The sequence below is a fragment of the Tenrec ecaudatus genome, chromosome 13 (genome assembly GCF_050624435.1).
Source record: "Tenrec ecaudatus isolate mTenEca1 chromosome 13, mTenEca1.hap1, whole genome shotgun sequence".
Classification (NCBI taxonomy): Eukaryota; Metazoa; Chordata; class Mammalia; order Afrosoricida; family Tenrecidae; genus Tenrec; species Tenrec ecaudatus.
This window is the reverse complement of record NC_134542.1, coordinates 125,906,446-125,930,000: the sequence shown is the minus strand read 5'-3', so window position 1 is coordinate 125,930,000 and position 23,555 is coordinate 125,906,446. Positions and strand designations below refer to the sequence as shown.

The 23,555-nt window shown below is 41.2% G+C and overlaps 1 protein-coding gene and 1 pseudogene across 1 annotated transcript in view; one reads left to right on the top strand and one right to left on the bottom strand.

The window, feature by feature from the left end:
- The window catches only part of CLASP1 (cytoplasmic linker associated protein 1), a 348,219-nt gene that overhangs the window by 311,719 nt on the left and 12,945 nt on the right, over window positions 1-23,555 (bottom strand). The window lies entirely within an intron of this gene.
- Window positions 17,289-17,777, top strand: LOC142424976 (mitochondrial import inner membrane translocase subunit Tim17-A pseudogene; annotated as a pseudogene).

Below are 23,555 nucleotides of genomic sequence, written 5' to 3'. Positions count from 1 at the left end.
CTCTCCACTAGCTTGGTGTTGCGCTAATACTCACAGGATCTCTACCCTCTCCTAGATGCTGGTTCCACCCACTTCCCTAGTTGTTACCCTGTCCATGACGATGTCCACTCACCACACCCTTCTCCCCACCTCCTTCTTCCCCCTCTACCAAGAACACTCTGTTCTGATCACCTGGCACTCTTTGGTACTTACTTTCCCAAAACAATACATCACTGAAGACAAAATAGATGTGTAAGCAAATGTGAAGAGAGCAGATGGTGCTCGGCTATCAAAAGATATAGTGTCTTGGGTCTTAAGGCTTAAAGTCAAACAACTGGCCATCTGGCAGCAGGGAAGCAAATCAGCCCACATAGAAGAAGCACCACCAGCCTGTATGATCACAAGGTGTCGACAGGATCAGGCAACAGGAATCAAAAGACCCAAAACAAACAACTATATTGATGGAAAAGAGGGGGGTTGGAGTGGAGGCACAAAGTCCATCTGTAGTTAATTGGCTATCCCCCCAGAGAAGTGCTACAAGGAAGGGATGATTCATTCAAGGTATAGTACAGCACCAACAAACCACACATCATTCCTCTAGTTCCTGAATACTCCTCCCCCACTATCACAACCCTGTTCTAACTGACAAATCCGGCTAGACCAGAGAACACACATTGGGACAGATAAGAGCTCTGGACACATGGAATTCAGGAAAGATAAGCCCCTCAGGATCAGTAATGGGAGTAGTGATATCATGAGGGTAGGGGATGGTCAGGAGGGGGTAGTGTGAAAAAAGGGAACCCATACAAGACTGGATATATAACTACCCACCCCCACCCAGCAAAGGGGCCAAACAACAGAAATGTGTGTGAAGGGAGACAGAGAACAGTATAAGATATGAAACAACTATAGCAAATATAATTGATCAAGAACATAGGAGGGGGGAAGGTGGGAGGGTGTGGGGAAAGAAGAGTTTGTATCAAGGGCTCAAGCAGTAAATGTCTTGGAAATGATGATGGCAACATATGTACAGATATGCTTGATATAATCGATGTATGGAATGTCATAAGAGCTGTAAGAGCCCCCAATAAAATGATGGAAAGAAAAACATATTCTTCACCAGTACAATAAAAAAATTAATGTATCCTGGAGAGAGCTACATTATTCATGCTCTGAATGTCCACCCTCCTCCTTGGATAAACTGTTTCTCCTCCATTAACATAAACCCAATGCCCACTATGGATCTAATCTAATCTATGGAGTTGACGCCATCCATTTCAACTCATATTGATATTTTTAAAAGAACATTAATAATACTCATGAAAGACCTTGTTTGTGAGCAAACAAAACTATTTCTTTCATCATTTTACAGCAATTTCAAGCATATTTGTACTTCATATGTTGCCATCACTATTTTCTAAACATTTACTACTTTCTATTTGAGCCCTTGCTATCAGCGCCTCTTTTTTCCCCTCCCTGCCTGCAAAACTATTTTTTAACGTTCAGAAGAGTCAGGAGATATTTCTGGCTTAAGGTTTAAAGATGTACTAGGCAATAGTTTCAGAAGTTCTCACCAAATGATGAAGCACTGAAAGCACTCACTCATGTATGCCAGGACATCTGGAAGACAGATACTGGGCCAAGCTACTGGACGCAAGCCATATTTGTGGCTATTCCAAAGAAAGGTGACCCAACAGAATGTTCAAATTATAAAACAATATCATCGATACTTCAAGCAAGTAAAATGTGGTAGAAGATCAGCCAACAATAGTTGCAGCAGGACAGTGACAGGGCCAGAGACTCGGGTCAGATTCAGAAGAGGACTTGGAACAAGGGACATCATTGCTAATGTCAGATGGAGCTTGCCTCAAAGCAGAAAATACCATAAAGCTGTTTACTTGTGCTTTATTGACTATGCAAAGGCTTTGGACCGTGGGGATCATAACAAACTCTGTATAATCTTGAATAGAATGGGAATTCTAGAACATTTCTTTGTGCTTATTCAGAACTTGTACATGGATAAGAGGCAGTTATGTGACCAGAACAAGGGAATACTGCAAGGCTTACAATCAGGAAAGGTGTGTGTCAGGATTGTATCCTCTCACCATACTTATCCAATCTGTATCCTGAGCAATCATCAGAGAAACTGGATTATATGAAAAATGTGGCAGCAGGACTGGACGAAGGCTTATTAACAACCTGCAATAAGGCAGATGACATAACCGTGCTTGCTGAAAGTGAGGACTTGAAGCCCTTGCTGATGAAGATCAAGGACTTCGGCCATCAATATGGAGTACAAATCAATGTAAAAATCTTCACATTTGGACCAATCGGTAGCATCATGATAAATGGAGAAAAGATCAAAGTTATCATTAGATCCACAGTCAATGCTCATGGAAGAAGCAATCAAAGGATGAAACCAGGCATTTTGCTGACTAAATCCGCTTCACAAAACATCTTTAAAGTGTAGAAAAATAAGGCGGTGATTGAGGACTAAGGCGTGCCTGACCCAAGCCACGGTTATTTTCAATTGCCTCCTATGCATATGAAAGTTGGATACTGAATAAAAATGACTAAAGAAGAATTGCTATGTTTGGGCTGTGGTAATGGCAAGGAATATTGAAAGTACCGTGAACTGCCAAAAGAACAAACAAATCTGTAATGGAAGAAGTACAACCAGAATGCTCCTCAGAGGCAAGCACACCAAGACTTCGCCTCATGTACTTTAGACATGTATCAAGAGAAACCAGTCCCTGAGGAGGACATCAGACTTGGCAAAGTAGAGGGCCAGCAAAAAAAGAAGGCCCTTGACCAGATGGACTGACACAGTTGCTGCCTAAGCAACAATTCTGAGGATGGCGCAGGACCCATCAGTGTTTCTGTTGTAGAGAAGGAGTCTGTGAGTCGGAGCCCACTGGTAACACCACCACCAACAAACACAAGTCTCCAAAGCTTCCGGAACCCTAGGATCCGTGAGACCTTGAAACTCTGTGCTGCGCGTCCTCCATTCTGGCCAGGGTTCTACTAGAGGATCTTTACATGGCAATGCTCAGTCCTGGTACCCAGCTCTACTGGCTCCTGGGAACGGAGCCAACTACCACACATTCTATTTCTTCTTCCATTTCTGATTCTCCTTCCTGTGATGCTCCGGGGAAGAGAGACCAGTTTTTCTATTTTGGATGACACTTGCAATCTTTGAAAACACACAACGAACTAGGAGGTAGAAGAGAAGCGTAAACACAATAGTAAGCCTAGCAGTAGTAAGCCTGAGATATCCCAGGAAATCTTGACTCCTACAAACCTCTGAAATAGGGGAAAAAATCCCAGCAGATGTCGCAAGCCTCAGCAGCAACTATTTTTTCCATCATTGTTGTCAATTTGTCTTTCAAACTCTTGAAAATCCACTTGTTATACTTATATGACTTATTGACAGTACTTACAATTATCTTTTTTCCACTCCCTCCCATTCAACCACTTGGGCCTCTATACAGTTCCTTTATTCTCTTTTCATGTACTATTTAACCTTTGGTGATTGACTTATTTCACTCACCATAATGTTTTCAAGCTTCATACAGACTGACTAATATTCCATTATATGAATATACTACATTTGTTTATTCATGTATCTGTTGAAGGTATTTACGCTTGCTTCTACTTTCTAGCTGTTGTAAATAAGGACACTGGTGCATGTTTCCTTACTTTCAAGCCTTTAGAGTATATACCTAAAGAGCCTTTAGAGCCTTTAGAGTATATACCTGGGTCACATGGCAAATCTACTTTCAACCTGTGGGTCACGACTCTTTGGAGGTTGAATGGTCCTTTCACAGGAGTCACCCAATTCTTAACAGTAGCAAAGTTACAGTTTGAAGTAGCAAAAAAATTAATTTTATGGTTGCGGTGGGGGGGTCACCACAACATGAGGTAGTGTATTAAAGGGTCACGGCATTAGGAAGTTTGAATAACCACTGATTTAGCGTAAAGGCCATACTGTTTTCCAAAGCAACTGTATCATTTTGCATTACCAGCAATGGGTAAATATGTAAGCATATGTTTCCCCACACCCTGATTAATGTATGTTTGTTTTTCTTCCTGGCTGTTTATCATTTTATAGCTTAGCTATCTTAATCCTAAGTATCTCATTGTGGTTCTTGCTTCCATCTTCAAGAGAGCTAATTACTTCAGCATGCTTTCCTGTGTTTGGTGGCCATGTGAATGTACTGTTTAGTGAAATGCCTATTTAAATTCTTTTTCCAAATATAAAACAAGCTATGGTTATATTTTCTAGGAGGAAAAAAAGACCCTATATTCAAAAATGTATTAGAGACCCATTTATTAAGTCATATGTGCTGTTTAGTTCTTCTGGTCATTTATAATTATTTGCCTGTATGTGGTTAAAATGTTGAAATTTTAGGTATGTATTATGGTTATATGGTTACTGAAGATATTCACCCAGTCAATAACTTTTTAAGTGAAGTCTTTTGTAAATAAGTTTGTAATTTTATGAGGTCTTATTTATTTTGTCTTTTGCTGTATATTTAACTTTTTATACAATCCAGTGTCTACAGTTAGGCCTGGAGTTCCAGAAAAATGGCACCGGAATAAAGGATACTGCTTTCCGAGCTCTGCGAGTAGGTGCAGGATTGGGAGATAGGGAGGCTGAGTGAGGGGTCAGGCAGTCACTTGGGACACACCAGGGCTCTGTCCAAGTGCTGGGTTGACCGTTCCCACGGCTCTATTCTGCCTTGCCCCGCTGCTGGGCAGCAGTGCCACTTGTGGCCAGGCACCCCGCTGCACTAAGGGTTGTCAATTGTGCCATCTGTCCCCTCCGTAATTTGCAGTTGCAACCCAAGCAGCAGTCAGGCAGGCAGATTCTGAGTGGGGTCCCGCTGGGTCTGCACAGCCCACGCTGCTCATGGAGCTCGTGTCCCTGCACCCTTCCAACACCTAGAGAGAGAGCCAGAGGACCGGAGAGGCTGCAAGACTGCAGCAGTGCGCTCCACACCCTGAGCACCCCGTTCCTGGGGTCTGCAGGGCCAGCAGGCAGATCCAGCTGACCTGGTCCTAGCAGCCCAAGATGCTGGAACTTCCCAGGACTTCAGTCTGCAACCTATACAGCCCCTCTGTTGGCCTGCCAGTATTGCCTGAGCAGTTGGTGGCTGGAGGCCCCAGCTGGCCAATCTGGCTGAGCAGATCACGCAGCAGGTGCATCAGGCTACTTGTACCTGAGGCTCATTCCAGCCCACCCACTTAGGGCACAAGAATCACCTTCTGCATGCAGTCCCGGCCTCCCAAGCCCAAAACACAGAGCCAGGCTTGCCACACATGGACCTTCCCAGCCCCGTCCTCAGGGCTTTCACACTGCACATAAAGTACCACATCCAGCGATACCAAAATGCCACGTAAGCTACTACCGACATCAGTACTCATTATAAGAAAGCAAGAGAACAAACTGAAATGTCTGAAGATGATCTCAATGTAGCGACATATATAGAAGGAGCAAAGCAGGGCCCACCACAGGAAGAAACTTTCAGAATGCTTCTTAAGAGTCACTCAGGATAGAGGGACTCAATAAAGAAGAAGGATAAAAAATAGAATGGATAGAGTCCACGTTCCGACAGGAAATACAAGAGTTAATTGATGATAAAGTAGAAGCAAAGAAAATGATTTAAAATAAAAACTTACCAACAGGCTGGAAGAGGGGGAAATCACATCAGAGACCTCAAAAAACAGTCGAGCAGAATTCAACAAACGTGAAAAACAAACATAATCAAAGAAGCTGAGGAAAATCTGAGAACAATGAGTGATGTTATAAAGAGAAATAGTACTAGAATTATTGGGATACTTTGGATAGAACATGATAATGGGACAAGAGGAAAGTAAAAGGAAATAGCGGAAAGAACTAAGAGACAAAGGGCATTTATAGAGGTCTAAATATAGGCACGTACATATGTAAATATATTTATATATAACAATAGGGAAATAGATCTATGTACATATATTTATATGTTAAGTATTAAGGTAGCAGATAGACAATGCAAGAACACTTTGTTCTAAAAACCCAGGATTCTGTGATGCTCACCATCCTGACATGATTGCTGAAGACAAAATGGGTGCATATGCAAATGTGGTGAAGAAAGCTGATGGTGCCCAGCTATAAAAAGATATAGTGTCTGGGGTCTTAAAGGCTTGAAGATAAACAAGTGGCCATGTAGCTGAGAAGCAATTAAGTCCACATGGAAGAAGCATACTAGCCTGTGTGATCATAAGGTATCAATGGGATCAGGTATCAGGCATCAAAGACCTAAAACAAAAAATTTTATTGAAGTAAATGAAGGGGAGCATGGAGTGGAATTCAAAGCCCATCTGCAAACAGCTGAACATTCCTCACAGAAAAGTCACACAAAAAAGAGACGAGCATGTCAGGGTGCAGTATAGCACCAACAAAATAAACAACTTTCCTCTAATTCTTTAATGCTCTCCCCCACCCCCCAACTATCATGCCCCCAATTCTACCTTACAAACCCAGCTAGACCAGAGCATTAACACTAGTCTGAGCCCAAACACAAGAAATCCAGGACAGAGAAACATCTTGGGACCAATAATGAGATACCAGGAAGGTAGGAGGAAGATGGGGGAAGAGAGGGGGAACTGACCACAATGATTGACATATGCCACCCCACCTCCCAAGGGAATGAACAACAGAAAAGTGGGTGAAGTGAGACAGCGGTCAGTGTCAGACATGAAAAAAATAATTTATAAATTAAATAATAATTTAAAACAATAATTTATAAATTATTGTTCATGAGGGAGGGTGGGGAGGAAGAGAGAAAAATGAGCCGATACCAAGGGCTCAAGTAAAAAGAAAATGCTTTGAAAATGATGATGACAACATCTATACAAATGTGCTTGACCCAATGGTTGTATGTATGGATTGTGATAAGAGCTGGAATAGCCCCCAATAAAATGATTTTTTTTTCACAAGAATTAATGTGATACTGACACAAGACATAAAGAAGAAATCAACAGCCAAAAAAGCGAGGGAATTCCTGGATGAAAACTTCCCCAATTTAATGAAGGAGAATCAGGTAATCATCCAGGAAACAGAGAGGACACCAATTAGAGTGAACCCCAAGAACATACCAAAACATACAACAGTCAAAATATCCAACTCTGAGGAAAAGGAAAAAATCATAAAAAAAGAATGTAGTCACTTGAAAGTGCAACCATGTAAGAATATGCTCAGACTTATCAACAGGAACCATGAAGAAGAGTAGACAATGGAGCAGCATCTCCTAAAAGCTGAAGGAGAATATGGTAACCCAAGAATCCTCTATGCCACCAAACTACCCATCAAAAATAGACAGAGAGGTAAGAGTTTTCCCAGATAAAGAAAAAGTTAGAACATGCTTAAAAAAAATAGCACTAAGGAAATTACTTTCCAATTCACTTTGGGTAGAAGATCAACATCCACTGAGTACAAACGTGAGACCACCACATAGTGTAACACTATCCAGAAGACAACACACGGAAATACCCAAGAAGTCTTTGACCCAACGGTGAAAAGAAAGAAAAAAAATGAATCCCCACACACATATACAACACACTGCTTAGGAGGGAGGGAAATATCTACCACAAAAGGTATGAGATGACAGCAAAGAATCCACAGGTTGATGTATTACCTCTGAACGTCAATTGTCTGGATTCCCCTATCAAAAGAAAAGTCTAGAAGACTGCATTAGGAAACAAAACCCATTCATCTGCAAGAGACATATATATCTCAAGGTCTCAGACAAAAGCAGGCACCGGATCAAAGTCTGGCAAAAAGTATACCAAGTTAATTTCAATCCAAAGAATGCAGGAGTCACAATACTAATCTCTGACAAAATTGACTTCAAGGTCCGGGATATAACAAGAGATAAGTATGGGCACTATATAATGCTTAAGAGAGCAGTAGACAAACAGCCAGTGAGCATACTACACATATACCATATATACTCGTGTATAAGCCACGCTTTTAAGCACATTTGTACATTTGTTGCCATCATCATTCTCAAAACATTTGCTATCTACTTGAGCCCTTGGTATCAGCTCATTTTCCCCTCCCTCCCGAACCCTTGATAATTTATAAATTATTATTTTGTTATGTCTTACACTGTCCAATGTCTCCCTTCACCCACTTTTTTGTTGTCCATCCCCCAGGGAGGGGTTTATATGCAGATCATTGTGATCGCTTCCCCCTTTCTACCCCACCTTCCCCTTACCTTCCTGGTATCCTACTCCCATTATTGGTTCTGAAGGGTTTATCTGTCCTGGATTCCCTGTATTTCCAGATTTTACCTGTGCCAGCGTACAAGCTCAGTGTACAAACCTAGCCTGATCTGAAGGTAGAATTGGGATCATGACAGTGGGGGGGCGGAGAGGGTGTTAGGAAGCATTAAAGAACTAGAGGAACGTAGTATGCTTCATCGGTGCTATACTGCACCCTGACTGGCTCGTCTCCTCCCTGTGACCCTTCTGCCCAAGAATCTTCTACCCTCCCAAGTTATTTATTAAAATAAAAGGAGAGATAAGGGTCTTCCAGGACACAGAAAAACTCAACGAATACACTGTAAGACACCCAACTTGCAGAAGAACCTCGCCAACTCACTCTGGTCAGAACACCAACATCCACCGAGCACAAACAGAAGTCCACCATATTGTCCAACTCTATCCAGAAACCAACGTGCTGAACAATTACCAAAATAACATGGCCTCAGAAAGCAAGAATGACGCCACACACACAAACACAGCACGCAGATATGAAGGGAGATAGGAAAACACCTAACACAAAAGGCACAGGATGACAGCAATGAATCCACAGATCGTGAGAGTAACTGAATTCCAATGGTCTCAATTCATACATTAAAAAGGCTAGCAAACTGGCTCAGAAAACCATAACCATCAATCTGTTGCCTGCAAAAGATACATCTTAAGTGTGCATAAAAAATACTAAAAATAAAAGGCTGGCAGAAAATAGAAACTTGACAAAAGCAGGGGTTGCAATTCTAATCTCTGACAAAATTGACCTCAAGGTTTAAAGAAAAAGATAGGGGACTATATAATGCTCAAAGGAAGAATAAACTAGTAGCCAGTGAGCATATTAAATATATATGCACCCAATGAGAGATCCACAAAATTCATCAAACTATTCAAAAGACGACCAAAGAAATCACATATTGCACAATCATAGTAGGTGACTTTAATACACCACTATCAGAGAAAGATCACTGGGAAAGAAGCTCAGCAAGGAGGCTACAGAGCTAAACACTGCAATTAGGTCACTGGACCTGACAGGCCTATATAGAGCTTTCCATCCAAACAAAAATAATTCACATTCTTTCAAGCGCTCCGGGTTCATTTCAAAAACAGACGACATGAAGGGACACAAGTAGAGCCTGAGTAAATTCAAACACACAGAGATTATTCAGAGATTATTCCGGCGTCCTTCTCAGATCACCGTGCCATAAAGCTGGAGATTAATAAAAGGACGACCAGAAAAACAAGGACAACAATTGCAGGATGAATAACAACCTCCTGCTACATGAATGGGTACTGGCCCAGATTAGAGAAGAGTTTAGAAAGTTCCTAGAAACTAGTGAGGATGAGAATGCAAAATATCAAAACTGATGGGATACTGCGAAAGCAGTTATCAGAGATAGCTTTATATCAATAAATGCATGTCTGAAAAAGGAAGAAAGACTTATGACTGATATGCTATCACAAAACCTCCAGCAATTAGAACAGAGTCAATAACCCCGCCAATATGAAAAGAAATAATACAAACCAGGGAAGAGTTAAACCAATGGGAAGCAAAAGAATGAAGCAAAAGATCAATACGGCAAAAAGCTGATTCTCTGAAAACAAAATCAACAGAATTGACAAACCACTGGCAAGTCTAACAAGGAAAGGAAGGCGCAAACATCAATAGCCAGGATGAGGGATAAACGGGAAATCAAAACAGATCTCAGTGGGATGAAAAGGATAGTCACAAAGTACTCTGAAAGTCTGTACTCTAATGAATTGAACAACATGGAAGACGGGGGCAGATACAGGGAAAAACAACCCTTCCCTAGTTTATCCCAGATAAAGGTCAAGAACCTAAACAAACCCGTAGCAAAACAAAAATATATCAAGAAGCTAGCTACCAACAAAAAAAAGCTTCCGGACCAGACGGCTTCATAAAAGAATTCTACCAAGCATTCGGGGAAGAGCAGACACAGACCCTCGACAAATTATTTCAGAGCATAAAAAAGAATGGCAAACTCCCAAACTCATTCTATGAAGCCAGTCTAACTTTGATACCCAAACAGGGAAAGTATCCCACAGGAATAAAGAACTGCAGATCGATATCTCTAATGAACAAAATGCAAAAAACCCTTAACAAGATATTGGCCAATAGAATACAAAAGTACATAAAACATCGTTCACCGTGATCAGGTAGAATTCATCCCGGAGATGTAGGGATGGTTTAACATCTGGAAATCCATCAATATTACATACCACATTGATAAGAAAAAGTATAAGAATCACATGATAATACCGATAGAAGCAGTAAAAGCATTTGACAACATCTAACATCCATTCCAAATTAAGACACTCAAGAAGATAGGCATGGAAGAAAAATCCCTCACGTTAATACAAGCAATCTACGAAAAGGCAACAGCCAACATCATAGTCAATGGAAAAAGACAAAAACAGTCCCACTGATTAAGGGGACCGGACATGGATGCCCCTTGCCCCCACTTCTATTCAGTATCGTACTGGAGGTCCTAGCTAGCAACATTAGAAAGTGGAAGGATAGTAAAGGCATTCAACTGGGAGAGGGGAAGGTGAAACTATCACTATTTGCAGATGACATGATTCTGTAAATTAAAAATACCAGAAGCTCCACGACAGGAGAACTGACAGTGACAGAGGAATATGGAAGAGTGGGAAGATACACGATGAAGAAACATGTGCTATACACACAGGACAAGACCATGGACGAGCCGATCAAGAAGGCAGTACCCTTCACCAAAGCCAAGAACAAATGGAAATATCTAGGGACATCTTTAACCAACAAACCAATGAAGATGTCAATCTTACCCAAGGCACTTTATAAGTTTAACCCTCTTCTGATTCAAATACCAACAACCTTCTTCAAAGAATTGAACACACTAATTACCAATTTCATATGGAGAGGGAAGAAGCCCAGAATTAACAGAGAACTCCTCAAGAAAGACAAAGTCAAAGGGCTCGCTTTACCTGCCTTTAACACAGCCACAGTGGTCAAACCAACGTGGGACTGGCATAATGACAGATACTCAGACCAATGGAAAAGAACAGAAAATAAATCATCAGCATACAGACAACTGATCTTCGATAAGGACCCCAAAAGCATCAAGTAGGAAGCAGAACCCTCTTTAACAAGTGGTGCTGGGAAAAATGGATATTTACCTGTAGAAAAGTGAAACAAAATGTTTACTTCACCCCATGCACAAGAGCAAACTCAAGGTGGATCACTAACCTAGAAGAAAACCCCAAACTATCAGGACCATCAACAAAGTAATCGGGACAAACCTAAGAACCTTGGCCCCGGGGATGTATAGGCTAACTGCAATATCGAAAAGTACATACACAGGTGAGCCTGAAATAGGAAGTGAACATACTAAAGGATAAAACACTTGTGTGCACTGAAAGACTTCACCAAGAGGATAGCAAGGCAACCCACAGACTGGGAGAAGATTTTTAGCAATGTCACAACAGACAAAGGGCTTATCACTAAAATCTACAATACCCTCCTGGTCTGCAAAAAGAAAACAGTTAACTCCCAGTGGAAGAAGAAAGAAGAATTTTAAAAAAAGTTTTACCAGGGGTGAGATCAGTATGACCAATAAACATATAAGAAAATGCTCCTGCTCATTAGCCATCAGAGAAATGAAAATTAAAACAACCATGAGATATCATTTAACACCCTTGAGATTAGCCCAAATCAGAAATTCAGAGAGAAACAAATGTTGGAAGGGATGTTGCGAGACAAGAACTCCACTGCTGGTGGTCACATAGGTACATGCAGCCTCTGTTGGAAAGCGATTTGGCGATACTTAAAGAAAATAGAAATTTACCTACCTCATGACCCAGCTATGCCTCTACTGGACATAGACCCAGAGGAGGTAAGAAATAAAATATGACCAGTCATCTGCACTGATGTTTATTGTGGCGCAAATCATTAAACTCTGGCTCATACAGACAATGGAGTACTATGCATACCACTGAGATCTGTTTTGATTTCCCGTTTATCCCTCATCCTGGCTATTGATGTTTGCACCTTCCTTTCCTTGTTAGACTTGCCAGTGGTTTGTCAATTCTGTTGATTTTTTTTTTCCAGAGAATCAGCTTTTTGCCGTATTAATCTTTTGCTTCATTCTTTTGTCTTCCCACTGGTTTAACTCTGCCTTGATTTGTATTATTTCTTTTCATATTGGCGGGTTATGTTGACCCTGTTCTAATTGCTGGAGGTTTTGTGATAGCATATCAGTCATAAGTCTTTCTTCCTTTTTTCAGACAGGCATTTATTGATATAAAGCTATCTCTGATAACTGCTTTCGCAGTATCCCATCAGTTTTGATATTTTGCATTCTCATCCTCACTTGAAAGACTAAAACCTTGTTACCTGATCTTCCTTTGGATACACTTTGAGCTTGATCTGGTTTACAATATTTCCGGGGGAGGGGGGTGGTTGTTTTCAAGCTGGGGTTTATCTCTGTTGTATATCATTATTGTTGGTAGACTTCTTGACTCTGTTATGTATTTTTCAAGTTTTCCAATATATGAAACCCAAGATGGTGACTGTATAGAGATAATAACTAGAGTAAGGGTCAGGGTTCCTGCGGGAGTATGGCAGGAGAGGTGAGGCAACGGGATAATGGTTATCTGATACCAAGAAGGACGAGAAGAAAAAAAAAAGAACAAAAAGTTTTACTTAAAAAAAAAAGTATTGGGATAACTGGACTACCAGGACCAAAGAGGTTACAATGAACAGTTCTGACAAGAAAGCCAAAAAAAAAAAAAAAAGGCCAAGAAGGAAGGAAGAAAATGTTTTGAAACTGGTTGTGGTAGCAATTGTACAACACCACTGATATGACTGAGCTATTGAAAGGTATGATGCCTGGATTAGGTCCTAATAAAATGGTTTGTAAAAATAAATAGCCTTCTCTCAGCAAGACATTTCCATGTGACCATTTCACAAAATCAGAACAGCATTAGTAGAAGGCACCCTGTAGGCAGAGTAGTGGATTTCATGTTGGGCTACTAACCCCAAGGTCAGCAGTTCAAATCCACTTGCTGCTCCCTGGGAGAAAACAAGGTTTTCCACTTCATCAACAGTTACCGTCGCAGAAACCCAAAGGGGCAGTTCTGCCATGCCTTATAAGGGTGTTATGAGTCATAGTCTATTCAATGGCAGTGAACTGAGTTGAGCTGAGCATTAGTATGGCCAAGAGTCAATCCCCTTATCCATAGTCCAAATGCTGGATGCCCAGCAACATAGCTATCTCATAAGTAGAAGGCGCCTAACAGGTGTTCTAGATCTCAACTCCAAAAGGTTAAAAGGAAAATCAGTCATATCTCTTCTTCAACCACCAGGTTAGGAGCATCTCCTCTTCAGTTGTCCCACAGCAGCATAATTCAGATGTGAAAACCTAACCATCTCTGCTTGTCTCTTAAACATTTTAAGGCCGGGGCTATACATCTTCTCTTCCTAACACAAAGCAAATATACCTAGCAACATTTGTTAAATGAATATTCTGATCAAGGTGTGGCGTTTACTTATTTTATTCATGACTCCAACTCTACCCTGGGGTAACTCTTATTCCAGTGGTAGCAGTTTTCATTAAAGGTTAGCTGTTTTCAGGCTCGTTCCTTATTAACGCTTTACATTCATAAACTCCTACTTTTGAATCCCCTTGACACCTCTCCCCAAAGAAGTCCCATAATCAAATGTTTACAGCGAGTTTTCTTATCTTCTGAGGCACAGCTATACTTTTATGATATCCATAAAACCATCACTACACAATTTCATCGGGATTCTGAAACCTATTTTGCCTACTGCCCCCTTTACAGAAAAATAAATGACTCAGCACTCCCACTGGCAAGTAAAAATGTGTGCGCTACGGCTCATAACTCAGCATGAAGTATAGGCATCTGCTCTGGGAGCCCCTCGGATCGTTCCGCACCCACCAGAAAGTAGTACTGCACGCTTTGAGAAAAACGCTCAGCTCAAGATTAATGTGTCAAAACAAATGCTCCTTTGGCAATTTCAGAAATCTACTCCAATCCTGAAAAATAATGAGTGAACAAAAGCCTTTCCCACCATGCTTCCTTGAAAATGGCACCGTGCATGGAGCTGGAATGCTAATCACTAACAGCAGGCTCCCTCAGTCATCCACGGGTTAAATGCCTGGACGGAACAGCGCCTGGACGGAGCTACAGCCTCCGGGACCCTGTATACGGCTCCTACGACGCAGAACCAACTCAACGGCCGTGGCTATCGTCCCAAACCACCACCACCGCGCAGTGAGAGCCACTGGACTTTAAACAGAAGAAATCATCCTTCAGACAGCTCGGGCGGGGGTGGGGGGGAGGGGGTTCAGATGGCAACGACCAGGCACCCCAGCTTTGAGAAAGTTCTCGGTGCCCTGTGGTCCATAGGTATCCAGCAAGCACCCTCCCCACAGCCAAAAGGCCCAAAAGGGGTCAGGGAGAAGCCCAAGAGGAGACCAGTAAGGTGTCGGCCAAAGCTACACCTGAAAAAGTAGTGACAAAGTCAAAAAAGGCAGCAGGAAAATAATAGCTCCTAAAAAAATGCAAGCAAAGGAAAAGGGGGGCAAAGGAAAACCAGGGTGAAGTAGCTAAGCAAGAAACTAAAGCTTTACCTCCGAAAACTAACCAAAAACAAGGAGAGTGGAGCCTCTGATAAAGGAAGAGAAAAAGACGCCCAGTCTGATTCATTTTTCTCTACCATGTCTTATCAGTGGGTCCTCTTATCTTTCTTGTACAATCCAGAGGAATATCTTTACTTACATGGGATAAAGGGGGATTTTCTTCTTCCTAAAAATATTTCTAGAGCTACTAAAAAACTTGCATTTACAAAATAGTAGGGTTTTTTTTAAGAGGTGAAACCGTTTGCTGGTTGTTTATTTTTTGGTACAGCCAGAAAATAGTGGGATGTGAATTGTGGGGAGAGTTGAGCATTCCATTGCATGTGGGGGAGTTTTCCCAATACCTTTGTTATAGTGGTGAAGGGTTGAACACTTGAGTATGTTGTGTGTATGACACTAGATTGTGAATTAGTAGGAGTTAAGATGTAACTGCTTATCAACGTGTGAAGATAATGGTACTTGACCTTTAAAAAAAATTGCCTCCAAATTTAAAACTGGAAAGCCACTAAAATTTAGAAAAGAATTATATCTAAATGCATTTTAGGATTTGAGTATGTGCATTAAAAATTGTGTAAAAACTGTTTATAATGTCTCTGTATTGATCTCAAAACAACCAATAAAATGTCAATTACAAAAGAAAAAAAATTTTAGACAAAAAATATATATATAGCTATAGTAGAGGATTCAGATATAGCCCAGCCTACCACCTGGCTAAACTGAGAGGTAATTAAATAAAGAAAATGTCATCCCTCCCTCCAACTCTCCCTAGTATAAACCATCATTCCCATTCCAGCTCTTACAGAATTAAAACACTTCACTGGTTGACAATTATCTTGAAAGTAACTGAAATACTGTATTTGCTCTGGCATCTTTGGTGTTAGGTTGCTTGGAACAAGAAACAAGATTAAATAATCTAGCAAAAAACAAGCCTGTCGGTTTATTGCCCTACCTTTTATTGTACTCCAGAAATGCCACGCTTTTACAAATCAAATGTTTTTGGCAACCCTGCATGAAACGAATCATTCTCCAGCATGTGCTCACTTCATGTCTGTGTCACATTTCAGTAATTCACTCTTTCATAATGCTATTGCAAAGTAACACACAACAGTATAGTGTCGACACGACTTCTATATGCACCAGGAAACCAGACTCACTTGATTGCATACTGGCTTTATTGATGTAATCTAGAACCAAACCCACACTATTTCTGAAGTATATCTGTACTGTTTGAAAAACTAACTAGTGTATCTCTGGTGATTAAAGAAAAACTAAGAAACACCACTTAGAAGTCAAAAAACAACTGCAGAGCAAAATGCCCAAAGCATATCATAATGAGTCCTCCTTCCCTTCATTGACATCTGGACTGTAGATTACAAAATTGACTCCCAAGGGAGTCTGACTAATCATTTAAGACATGTAACATTAGACCCCACTAAACACTAGAATGTGATGCATGGAAACATGATAATATGGTTCCAAAGAAAGGCAGATACTTCTTCATAAGTCTAAATTTGGAATTTTAAAGCATAAGACAAATTTCTCACAAAGACAATTTTATCAACAGTATTTATTATACAAACAAAATTCCTTTTTGAAACTAGGAATATTTATTAGAAGGAAACGGTAACATGTCTAAATATACAAATCACCACTAAAATGAATGAAATCCCCAATATAAAACTAAATCATCACAATTTTCAATAAATTAAAATTTTTCAGTCATCCACAAAACTGACCTAATTATGCAAAATAACAAGATTTATTTCAATACCCTATGTAACACACACAGGAGTAAAAATCCTAGAAGCATTTAAAATCCAGATACTTTTATAAATCCCTGTACTTGAGGAAAAGGATTTGAATCTTGAAGGATTTTATAATACACTGATCAATAATCTTAAAAGAGGAGTTTCTGCAACTATTCCATGTCTTCACAAAGACCTTTGTTTACTTTCAAAAGCATCAGCAAACATGAAGCACACTACTTGCCTGACACTAGATGAGGCAGTAAGTGACAGACCCGGGGAACCAAGAAGCAGAACACGCACACTAACTTGAAGGGCCTGGAAGGCATATAAAAGTTAAGTAACTATACAAAATTACAAGGGAAGACACTAGCACTTATTAATCTCTTATGAGGCTTCTAGCAGCAAAGCAGGGACATGCGATATCCATGAAGCCCATATTAAAAGAAAAAAGTTAGGAAGGAGAGAGCAAAACACTCAAAACAAAATATAAATGTAGTCAAGTGATAGCGAACATAAGTAAGTTTCTACCAGGTCTTCGGCAGTGTGGGCTGCCCAAGGTAGATTTCAGATCAAGAACTCAACTCTAGGTGCTACTGGAGTCAAAATGGCGGAGTGTGCACAAGAACCTTGCCCTTGGCGCACTGTGGATGACGGTGCTGGAGCTGCACAATGGGCACCATAGGCGATGGTCTCTTCCAAGCAATCAAAGGTTTGTGGAATTCTCCAGAGGGAGTCAACCACAGACTCTGAGGGAGTTTGACAGCGCACCACAGCTGGGAGGCAGCTGTGCAGTTTGGGGAAGTCTGTTTTCCATGATTGACTGCAGCATGGTTCAAGTGAGAGGCAATGAACTCTATGACAAGCGGTGCCTTAACAGGGCCATACTGGCAGCACGACATGAGCCAGTGGTCACGGTTGGGTTAGCTGCAATGGCAGCATTCTCCTAGCTTTTATTAAAGAAGCTACACTCTTGTTGGCAAGATGTGCCTCTGAGCAGTTTCCCAATGGTCCTCAGTTTCCTGAAGATCACTCCCAGTTGCCTTCAACCCAGTTACCAACCTCACCTTTTGAAGACTATCGACAATACCAGTAAGGACTACGACCCCCGGATTTAGCAGAAAGAGTTACAGTTCAAGAAGGATTTGGAAGACCAAGTCACAGTCTTTTTTTAAACAATGCTCAGAAAACTATGGCCCATATAGGCCATGAGAAGACACTGAGCATCTTTTTGCGTGTGTGTGGTGTCTTATTTAAAGGAATGGGGTGGGGGGGCGTAGAGGATAAAAAGCATTTATCCACACTTGGGATTACATTTGTGATAAAAATAAGTGTCTAGATAGAAAATGCCTGAATAGAAAAAAAGATCTCAGTGCTTAGAAAACAAAGGACCAAGGGACAGGTACCAGTGAAACATGACCACCACTTCCTTGGGGACTTCTCTGCCTGGTTTTGTGTGTTGTTATTCAAACAATAAAAACGCCTGGGACTTGCAAAAAAAAAAAAGAACTCAAATCTAAAAGGGACTGTGAGGTCATCTTATCTAACACTTAGAGAAATCTAGGTGGAAGCCTGCATCTCTACATCCTTCTTGACTATTGAATCAGCTCCATATGTTGCTGGATATTGATGGGTAAAGGCAGGCAGAGCAAGGTGAACCACTGTTCTTTTATGAAAGAACAACCTGAGCTGGAAACAATAGATAAATAAAAAGAAGCTAAAAGAATCCAAGGGCCAAACGGCTACACTGTGGCTGTTGGGTGGTACACAAATTATTCCACTCCTTTGGCTTCAACTTCCTTTCATTATAAAAATGAAAATAGCACCTATCTTTAACAACTACAGAAGCAGCCCTGGTGGCAGAACGTTCAGTGCTTGGTTATTAAAGTGGCTCACACCTATCCAGCCCTTGCCATGGGAGCAAGATGTGGCATCCACTTCTGTAAAGGTTATGGCCTTAGAGAGTCTATGGGGCAGTTCTACTTTGTGCTATGACTCAATTGCCTCCACAGCACTGGACACCCTGGGTTTCTAGAGTGGTAGGTAAATCTTTACCAGAACAGGTGAGGCTGGCTATCTGCTCCCATAAAGATTTATAACCTCAGAAGCCCTATAGAAGGGTTGCTGAGTCAGAACTGACTTGACAGCAGTGGGTTGGGATGGGTTTTTTTGGTGTTAAGAATGGGCAAACGTGCTTGGCAAACTGGACACTGCTTCTGTGCTGGCTGCTGCTATTTTAACAACAGGACTATGTCTCCTACCCTTAGGTCAACCAAAGGCTGAGCAAGGCATCACATGAACTGGAAATGCTCCATGACTTATTAAAACTAGAACAAAAAGCAGCCACCAGGACCTAGAAAAGACTTCAAAGAGCCACTTTTATATCGTTCTACTTATCTTAGAAAGGCCAGCTTATTGTTCCAAGAACAACTCCAGGTACTCTTCAATAGGAAGGGAACTGCTACACAATTCACTCTTTCTGAACAATTAGCCTTTGTTAGCAAGTCTGTACAGCTTCTATTCACAGGAAAGACATACTCTTTGAAAGCTGTACAGAATCTTGGCCAGACTGCCCAACAAATCACTGAAGTCAAAATGGGTGCATAAGCAAATGTGGTAAAGAAAGCTGATGGTGCCTATTACAAGATATACCATGTGAGGGTCTTAAAGGCTTGAAGTTAAACAAGTGGCCAAGTACTAGGGAAGCAGCAAAGTCATATAGAAGCAGCACACCAGCCTGTGTGATCATGAAGTGTCTAAGGGAGCAGGTTTCAGGTACCAGAAGACCCAAAACATAATATTGATGTGAACATAGGGGTCGGAATGGAGACCCAAATCCCATCTGTAGACAATTGGACATCCCCTCACAGAAGGGTCACAAGGAAAGGACAAACCAGCCAGGGTGCAGCAATAGCACCAACGAAACACACAACATTCCTCTAACTTGTTAATGCTTCCTCCCAGCCACTATCAAGACCCCAGTTCTACCTTACAAATCTGGCTAGACTGGAGCATGTACACTGATACAGAAGAGTTCTCAACACATGAAATCCATGACAGACAAATCCCTCAGGAACAATAATGGGAATAGCAATACCATGAGGGGAAGGGGAAGGGGGTGAGGGGAAGGGGAGAAAGGGGGAACCAATCACAATGATCAAGGTATATCCCACCACCACCACCACCCGCTCAGAGAGACAAATCACAGAAACATGGGTGAAGACGCGAAAATAATAATTTATAATTTATCAAGGGTTCACGAGGGTGGGAGGATAGGGGATGGAGGGAAAAAGAGAAGTGGTGATACCAAGGGCTCAAGTAGAAAGAAAATGTTTTGAAAAGGATGGCAACATACATACAGATGTGTTTGATACAACTGATGTAAGGATTTTTATAAGAGCTGTAAGAGCCCCTAAAAAAATAAATAAATAAATTGAAAAAAAGCTGTAAGAGCCCCCAATAAAATTATTTATTTAAAAAAAATAAAAGGAACAACCAAAAGGTAGCCCAAGAGGCTACTCAAACTTTAGCAGCCTCAGAATTGCTTCAAGAAGCTGTTTATAGAGAACAACCAATTTTCTGATTTATATTTCACATACAATAATGGAGAATTATTATTTATACAATCATTGAAGGGAAGGTGCAAAAATGTTAAGATTTTGTTCTAATATGAACAAATACTGTGCTTCTAAGTGCAAAAATTCACTTCCCTCTATATTTTCCAGAAATGTAAAAGTTTTGTTAATGAAGGATAGGGCAGAATACTACAGAAGGTCGATCACCTAAATGTAACACACTTTTTTTGGTCAGTTTAATTGACATAAAATACATATATCATACAATTCAATGATTTAATTATATTTAAAAGGGTGTGCAGTCATCACCTCAATTAGTGAACATTTTCTTCATCCTAATAGTCTCTGCTATTAGTTCCTCATTTACAGTAACTACACAAAAGGTGAAATACTTAGGATAAACTTAACTAAAGAAACAAAAATACTATAAAGCGAAAACTACAGAACATTACTGCAGGAAACTTAAAGGACCTACATAAACAGAAGAATATGCCATGCTCATGGATAGGTAGACTTAATATTGCAAAAAAGTCAATACTACCTAAACAACTTACAGATACAATACAATATCAATTCAAATCCCAAATAAATTCTTTTTTTTTTAATGGTAAAATTGATTACCAATTTCATATGAGCAGGCAAAAGACCCAGGATAAGAAAAGAGGGTCTTAAAAAGAACCGAGGAGTAGGCCTAGCACTGCCTGACCTAAACAGCTACGACATAGGCACAGTAGTCAAACAGCCTGGTCCTGGTACAACAAAGAGATACATAGACCAATAGATCAGAACAGAAAACCACGACATAAATGCATCAGCCTACAGAAAACTAACTTTCGACAAAGGACCTAGAAATATCCAATGGGAGAAAGACAGCCTCTTCAACAAATGGTGTTAGACAAACTGAAATTCCAAATACAGAAGAATGAAAGAAGATCCATGAACAAAAATGAACTAAAAATGGATTCAAGATCTAAATGTAAACCCCAAACCTCTCAGGATCACCAAGAAGGCTGGAACAAACGTGAGGGTCCTATTATAGGGCATACAGACTCCCAAGTATAAAGGAGAGGGCACACACAGCAGAAGACAAGACAGATGACTGGGACATGCTGAAATTACATCACGTATGCACATCAAAAGGCTTATCAGGAATGCAAAATGAGAGCCCACAGATTGGGAAAAATTTTTACCACTGACACATCGGAGAAAGGACTAATTACCAAAATATACAGAACTCTACAACAGCTCAATAAGAAAATAACAGGGGACCCAATTAAGAAATGGGAAAAAGACATTAACAGACAGTTCACCAAAAATGAAGTGCAAATGGCTAACAAACACATGAAAAACTGCTCATGATTAGTCACCAAGGTGATGCAAATAAGGCACAATGTGCTACCACTTTACACCCACAATGCCCTAAAAAAACAGAAAACAAATACTGTTTGTGGAGAGATTGGAACTCAAATACACTGCTGGTGGAACTGTACATACATAAAACCACGGTGGAAAACAATATGCGCCCTCCCCCCAGAAGAATGTATTTCAAAGGACGGCATTTGAATCTGCAGCTCCAGGAGAGGGACCTATCTGATCAGAGCACATGGGAGCAGATGACGGAGGAGAGGAGGAGAGAGTGGAGCACAGTCTGGCCCACCAGGCCGTGAGGATGATGTTCCCAATCAGAGCAGCCAGACCACAGAGAGGACAACATGACCAGCCCCACTATGAGACATGACACGCCTCATTGACCCATAGCCCTATAGGGGACAACACCAGAGACACAGTGTGGGAACTGCACCAGATCTGATCCTGCCACACCATGGCAAAACACTGGGGGGGGAGGGGGGCAATAGAACAGCAAGGGAACAGAGGAGCAAGGTTCCCAGGAAATGCTGAAGGTGGACTTTGGGGCCAGGGCATGGTGCTCCAACAAACTGGACTGGAAAACCCTCCTAAAGGCCAAAAAGCAATCCTTGAACTAAATACAAGCTTTTCTTTCTTGTGGTGTTTTGTTTTGTCATTGGCTTGTTGTTGTTGTTTTGTTGTATGTTGCTGCTTGGTTTTGCTTTGTCTTCTTTTTGTGCATGTTATTATCTCCGCAGGTCTGTCTGAACAATCTGGAGGAGCAAACAATGGTATCGGCAGTTCCAGAGGGACATGGGGGAGGTGGAGGGGGAGGTGGGGAGAAAGGTAGTGGTGTTAAACAAACCCAGGGACAAGGGAACAACAAGGGATCCAAATCGGTGGCGAGGAGGGTGTGGGAGACCTGGTTGGGCATGATCAAGGGTAATGTAACCAAGAGGAATTGCTGCAACCCAGGTAGGGACTGAGAATGATAGTGGGACAGGAGAAGAGTCAAAGGAAATAGAGGAAAGAGCTGGGAAGCAAAGGAAATTTATAGAAGTCTAGATAAAGGCATGTACATATGCAAATATATTTATATGAGGATGGGGAAATAGGTCGATGTGCATATATTTATAGGTTTAGTATTAAGGTAGAAGATACACATTGGGCCTCCACTCAAGTACTCCCTCAATGGAAGAATACTTTCTTCTTTTAAATTGGCAATCTATGATGCTCACCTTCCGGACACAACTGCTGAAGACAAAGCAGGTGAATAAGCAAATGTGGTGAAGAAAGCTGATGGTGCCTGACTATCAAAAGATAGCGCCTGGAGCCTTAAAGGCTTGCAGGTAAACAAGCAGCTATCTAGCTCAGAAGCAACAAAGCCCACATGGAAGAAGCACACCAGCCTGTGTGATCATGAGATGCCAAGAGGACCAGTTATCAGTCACCAAAGAACAAAAAATCGTATCATGGTGTGCTCATCTCCATGATATGATCACTGAAGACAAACGGGTGTGTAAGCAAATGTGGCGAAGAAAGCTGATGGTGTCGGCTATCAAAAGATATATCGTCTGGGGTCTTAAAAGGCTTGAAGGTAAACAAGTGGCCATCTAGCTCAGAAGCAACAAAGTCCACACAGAAAAAGCGCACCAGCCTGTGCGATCACAAGGTGTTGAAGGGATCAGGTATCAGGCATCATCAGAACAAAAAATTATATCATAGTGAATGAGAGGTGTGGAGTGGAGACCCAAAGCCCATTTGTAGGCCATTGGACATCCCCTTACAGAAGGGTTTCAAGGAGGAAACAAGCCAGTCAAGGTGCAATATAGCAACGATGAAAAACACAACTTCCCTCTAGTTCCTAAATGCTTCCTCCCCTCCCCACCCCCACCCACTAACATGATCCCAATTCTACCTTGCAAGTCTGGCTAGACCAGAGGATGTACACT